General features: G+C 32.4%; 1 long non-coding RNA gene across 1 annotated transcript; it reads left to right on the top strand.

Annotated features, from left to right (window-relative positions):
• On the top strand, nucleotides 1–6,681 carry LOC127721814 (uncharacterized). The gene is made up of 5 exons (XR_007991484.1): nucleotides 1–36; nucleotides 1,248–1,338; nucleotides 1,810–2,081; nucleotides 3,218–3,495; nucleotides 6,658–6,681. It is a non-coding gene; the product is annotated as an uncharacterized LOC127721814 (long non-coding RNA).
• The last annotated feature ends 349 nt before the right edge of the window (nucleotides 6,682–7,030 follow it).

Below are 7,030 nucleotides of genomic sequence, written 5' to 3'. Positions count from 1 at the left end.
AGATTGGAGAAGATGAAACTTCCTATTATTTTGCTTGTAAGTGCTTGTTTGTTCTGACATCAGTATACTTCGCTATTCCAACATTTGGAGGGGGGAGGGGTATGAAATAATTATACCATGAACCTCTTTAATATTTATGTCATCACATCAAATATTTCCGAAAAAGAAAAAAAAACGCCAACATAATTCCCACACTGTAGGCTTTTATACAGTTTCTGGACCCATCTTTACGAAAGAGGAAATGTTTTATATTATTGAAGTAAGGTACACAATATGTACATATTTTTCATGTGTAAATACAGTCATGTATTTATGAATATTTATGAATCCATTGCAAACACTTCTATTTGTTTTAATTTTCCGACAACAGCTGGTATTTTTAAACAATGTAGTGGTGTAAAATAAGAAAAATAAATACACGTAGATGTGGATATATGTCAATGTTACGACATAGAAAATCAAAAACACATCTAGATGTTAACATGTGTATTAAAGTTGAAGTATTAGTACAATAATATACACACTGAAATAGAAACTAGATTCTAAAGTCAGACAAAAAGAAAAATGTCCAGACAGCTTTCGAATTCGGAGACGGAATAATAGGAATTAGTGAAACTCAATTATGCGGTCAATGAGTGGCCCAGATGTGGGTTGGTCATTAAAACAAGTGGTTTTGAGCTTGCTTTCAGCAAATGAGAGCATTGTTCTCTACTGGGTTTTTTTTTGTTTTTGTTTTTTGTTTTTGGTTTGTCTGTTTCTCCTGTTCATCGGGAATAGAAAGGGAGGTTGTTAAAATTTGAAATAAAAGATAAAAAACAAATGTACATTCTGATGTGCTTGCTTGGGTTTTTTCTCGTATTTAATAATAAATAAGAAGAAAATAACATTGAACCTATTTTACATTTACATCTTTATGAAAAATTGTTAAATAGAAACGTGATGATAGGGCTCCTAACTCCGTCGGTAAGGATCCGGGCTCAATGCACGTGGGATCTGGGCTCTTAAGAAATTTTGGACCCTGTGTTATTAACCACCAATGATGTGAATATACCTCAATAAGAAACGATCCCGACACGGTGATCTGATCAAATAAGGAGAATCCAATAATATTTTGTTAAACCTGAAGAAGGCGGTTTTTTTTTGCGAAATGATCAGTTCACCTAAGAGAAAAGCACGTTTGGCGTGGTATAAAATTGTAAACAGAACCAAGCAAAGGAGAGTAAAACTTTGAACTATATTTTTTCCAGGGTTTATTGATGACCATGCAAACGTCAGCAAGTAACAGTGATAGAATGTTATGGGAAAAACTGTATGAATCAACATCATCTTCTACTTCAGGTAAAACTTAACTTTTTTCATTTTTAGATAACATAATGTCGTTTTCTTCGTCACGTGATCTACATTTTCCAGTTTTATTAAGTATAGAAAACCCATCCCGTCTCCAGACGAAAAAGATATAAACTGACGACTAGAATCATCTTAACGTTAAACACATCCTATCACCCCACATACCTCAAATCATCATATAGCAATGCTAAAGTTAGAAATGGTTTGCTCTGACGACACAGGATCTGCATTTCAATCACATTGCAACACATTACAACAGAAAAGATAAAAAAAGGAACATGACATAAAAAAAAAGGATAAATGCGCAGGTCATCTGGTACACGTTGACCTTTAACTTTCTGACCACTGTATGTTGAATTTTTATTAAATAATGTTTTGCTCTTTATGTCTATATACATGTATCTAAAGATTATACTGGGATGCTTTTAAACTAAATACCTTTTGGTTTGTTTTACAAGTTAGAGAGTAAAGACTGTCTGGTAGGAGCTGATGTTGTTTTCCTGTTAGATATCGACAAACCTTCAAGCTTCAAGGTCATAAAACCATTCATGATGAAAGTCATGGATAAATTCAGTAATGTGGGACCAACAGGGGTACAATTTGCTGTCCTTTCAGCTACCGAGGAGGATAATTTCTATTTTGACGAGTATTCTAATGTTGAAGGATATAAAGCTGCTGTGCGATCATTAAATCCTCAACGCAATGGTACTGTTTACCTTGCTGCCTTTATGCAGGTATATGATAAGAAGTTCTTTTTCTTTTCACCATGATAACACAATAAATTCACGTACAAAAAAAGGGAAAATATCAAAATCAACGAAGCATGAATTATGACACGTGACACACATCGTTTAATAACAGATGAAAATACAACAAAATTAATCGCAATCCTCCGTCATAAGGGAACGACCATTTAACTTCGAGGGGCGGGGGTTATAGTTTTGGTACCGCCAAGCGTAGCGAGATCTTTTTTCAACGAGTTTTAAGAAAAAAAATGATATTTTATTTTCGATCGTCCGCCGTTGCACATTGAGTGTACATGCACATGCACATGCATTATGCATATTAATGAAGGAACAATGATTCGTCTTGTTGACTTATCACTTAAAGGTCACGAATGGACTGAAAAATCAACAAACTTATTTTGAATTCAAAATAAAGCAAGTCAGGTAGTATGTAAATCTGATCGAAAGCATTTCTTATAAAGTTTGGGATTTTACAAGGAACTCTAGCATGGAGTAAGATTTTTTTAAACACACTTAAACCAGAATATTTGTTTTCCTTAGTTTATAAAACAGCTTTTCTGAGTTCTTAATTTTTGCCATTGCTACGACAGTTTATTATTTTTTGTTTCCTTTTTAATCAGAAATTGTTTTTATAGACAAAAACAATATCATCCTCCCTTTTGAGTTAAATGGTTGTTCTCTTACTAAGTACTTGTTTCATTGTCAGACCTAAACACATTAGATGACGACGTTTCTCTAAAGTTATACAACGATTGTAACTGTCTTCCCTACCATTCTTAGTTTCATTTGCAACTGACACTTACTGATACAAAATTTCAATCCTGGTATCTATGATGAGTTATTTATTTGAATAACTGAACATGCTAAGCACACGCGCAATCCAACTTTAATAATTGAGGTAACATCACGAGTCCCATTGATGTCTTGCAAGACAATAATATAGCAGCCACGTTTGTAGTCTTATGTTGACCAAATTGAAGCAAACAGCTTACTAATAGCGATTTACTATTCAATAGTTCGTTCTGATACATGTTTGACACATTTCAAAACATATTTAATTTGTTTCCAACTCCTACACTCAAAATTACATGAAGCTAATACCACTTTTATGTATACAAAAATAGGACATAAAAGATCACTATTTCTCCGGAGGACATGGCGGGGGACGACCTTGTGCTGAAAAGTTTATATTCATCCTCACTGATAGCAGATCTAGTACACAAACAGATACGACAAAGATAGTTTCAGATTTGCAAGTATCTGGAGTGACTATTTATGGAATAAGAATTGGTGACGTTAGTAAGACGATATTAGAAAAAAATGTCGAGCTTTGTCTTTGAAATACAGGATCCAGTAGCAGTCGAAACATTTGTCAAGTCAGTGTGTGGAAGTACTTTGTGCAGTAAGTAGTAAAATTTATAAAATAAAACACTTATCGACGTGGATTGGAATTTGTGGCTTTTTTAATCATTTCCTGTTTCAAAGTTTTGTTTTGTGAAATTCAATGCATAACTTTCAAAATCTAATTGTAACCATTACTGCTATATATATTTTCTATGCCTTAATCGAAAGATTCTTTTTGTTCATACAGTATTTATATGCACTATGCACATTGAAATGTATGACCATAAAAGTCACAGTTAAACAAACCTCTAAAATCGAGATGGTCCAACGGCGAGCTGCCAGATATGTCTGTAACAGGTACCATAACATCAGTAGTCTGACAGACATGATAAACTCATTAAACTGGCCTACACTACAAGAACATCAAATCGTAGCAATCCCATCTGCTATTCTCATACCATTAGACAGTAAAACCCGCAAAAAACATAATTAATTTTCACTTTCAGACACATTTCAACCAAAAAAAATACATATAAATTTTCATTTTTTCCATATACCATAACCCAGTGGAATTTTTTGCCAATCCATACAGTTGCTGTCACTACAGTTTACAATTTCAGAGAACAGCTCACACCAGCTGTTATCCATAAATTCATTTAACTTATTATTAGCCTATGTACATAGTTTTAATCACAATTTAAATCAAAGTACTGAAGTACTGAACATCGGATGACCGCAGGTTCTTGTGGATGGTCAAAAGCACATGTCACAGAAACAGATCACATCTCTATACCTGAAACTGAGGTTAATTTACAGAGATTTTTTTTTCTTATACAAGTTCGTGCTTGGATGATGAATAAATGACAGGAAATTCAACCTCACCGTAATAACTATTATATTGTAGTGATACAAATCAGTATACCTTGGACTATTATACTAATATAATAATAGTTCCAGAGAATACACTGGTTTGTTGTTATATATTATATTAATATTACGGTTGCATGTATATATAGTTTTCATCTATTTGTATATCATACTATTCTACTATTATTATAGTGTAATGCAAGTGCATGGTGGACACTCTTCTGTAAAAAAAAAATCAAAGTCTTAAAGGCTGTAAAAGCAATTGCTGCCATGTTAATGTTTTGTGGACTTTTATTTTTCATCCATATATATAAGAATTAAACCTGATAGGACAGGAGTGTTGACTAGTGAGAAGCAAGACGGTTTTAACTTTATATCAATATAAGACTTTAGCAGGAAATCATTTTAAATATGTTTTATATTTTACAAGGAGACAACAAGTTTACCAGGCTAAAGTTGGGGTTAATTATACATGTGCTGAAACATATAACTGAAAAAAAAATCATTATGGATTATCCCCTGGTAGTGTTTGTAACTGGGCAATAATTTCCTTTATTGATTTAATTTTAACCATTTTCATAATTAATTTAAATTAACCATTCAGTTAAAACATTTCAACTTTCCAGACGCAAATGTTGAAAAACGGGACAGAAATAAAATATCTTACAAGACATAAACATGTAAAAAATAAATATATATTTCAGCTTACTAAAAATATTTTCAACTAAGTCCCAAACATAATTGCTCAGTTGACATGTGTCATCCTCATGCGATACGAGATAACTATAATTCTGATGCAATCCCGAAAAGGGGGGTCATCACAAACAAACATGACATTAAATTGTCATTATACGAACTAGAACAAACAGCTCTATGTTGCTTTGATATTTATCAATTTTCAGGAAACATGTGAAATAAATTTCAGGTCCATTTCATTATAGTGCCTAACAAGATTGTGTGAGGTAGACGAAATTGACCTTAAAACGATCGTATTGTATTTTGATGTCCAAAAATAGGCAGATCGGACATATAAGGACTTTATCTAATGACTACATAAATTTGGGATTTATTATTATTATAATATTCTAATGAAACTGAAAATTGTATTTTTTTTTAGGATAAACAACAATTTTACCTGGCGTAGCCGTTCATAAATGTTTTTCTGCATCTATCTTCGAAAAATGGCGTATTTAATGGAATAGAACGTTAATACAGTAAACTTTCTCTTTTTTCTCCGCAATAGGCTATCAAAAATAATTTATCTAATGTGTATGTGGAAAATTATGTGAAAAGATAAAAAGTGGCAATTGTTACCTTTCATACCTTAAGTTTCGTTCATCTGATTCTGACCAATGCTTATATACTAAATATCTATTTATATGCCGCTATTATTGTTGTTGTTACCAATTATGTAAATCAATTGTATCTGATTTTATGCCCTTTATGGGCCCTGTAATTTGGGAAATAAAAAAAAATCTATTCATTGATAAAACGTAATATGGACTGGTCCAGTGTCCAGTTTGCAGGTCATTTAATTTTCTGTACACATTCATGCACGCTCTGATTTAATCAATATACTCGTACGAAAAAGCATGAACAGTTTGAAGGTAATCTAATAATAACTTAATCCAATCAAATTGCATAAGATTCAATAACAATGTCAAGTCCACATCATAATGAGTAATAGAGGTAAACTGGGTAGGGAGAAAATGACAGATATTTCAAGTTAATATTTATGCAATAACGAATTAAAATTTGTCAACCAAAAGTTTTGCTACAATTTCAAAAACATGTCGTTCTGTATGGGTATAGTTTTCGGATCTTTCACTTTTTTAGCGTATTTAAGGCTATAAAAAGTTTGGGCTTCAAAAGTTCACACAATTATTGACTTTATACAAAAAATTCGTCCTTGTAAAACATTTAATAGTTCACAAATGATACGCGATTCTAAAGTAAAATTATTTCTTAAAACACTGCAAAAAATTTCATTCATATTGATAAAGTGGTATCGTCATAAAGTGCGTTGAAATGAACAGTGGTATAGCAAACATCGAATTCCCTCACAAAATGTATCTTTGCCGCAAGTTTATTGTTTTCTGTTTTGTATTTAATTTATAAATTAAGATCCATTTTTACATCTGGTGATCCGTTTATTTGGCAATCGCCATGGCAGTCAGCAGGGTTTAAGAACATCCGTTGTTCGACCTGCTAGTCAAATGCGTTTTGTTAAAATATACTTTTTCACTTTTTGGTCTTTTGGAAAATGTTGTTTGTGCTGTATTTAGACCACTCTACCAAGAAATTTGTTTTGCATGCACACGTATGACGGAATATGACTATCTAATATTTTTAGAGCATCCACGAAAAGAACCAAGAGGTAAGTTTATGTTAAATTTGATCATCTATATTCATATCAATGCTGGTTCTATTCCCTTTAACATACTGGTACCTAAGTAACACTAGTAGTACGAGCCATACAGATAAAGGACAGGAAATCAGTCTTTGTTCACATATTTTTCTTCCCCATCGTCATCATAATGTGTTTTTCATGGTTTGGATGTGGTGTAGTACCATAAGAAATAACTATCTTTGTAATTGGAGGTAGAAAAATACGCGTTTGCATGAAGTTTCCTGACAATAAAGGCAAACCTTTTTTTTTTGTGCCCATGGTGGTTAACATTAAATCTATTGAATATTTTCATATTACCGACTTTTGACTCTTGAAA

The sequence above is a fragment of the Mytilus californianus genome, unplaced genomic scaffold, assembly GCF_021869535.1.
Source record: "Mytilus californianus isolate M0D057914Y unplaced genomic scaffold, xbMytCali1.0.p SCAF_12, whole genome shotgun sequence".
In the NCBI taxonomy this organism is placed as follows: Eukaryota; Metazoa; Mollusca; class Bivalvia; order Mytilida; family Mytilidae; genus Mytilus; species Mytilus californianus.
This window is presented reverse-complemented; position numbering and strand designations above follow the sequence as displayed.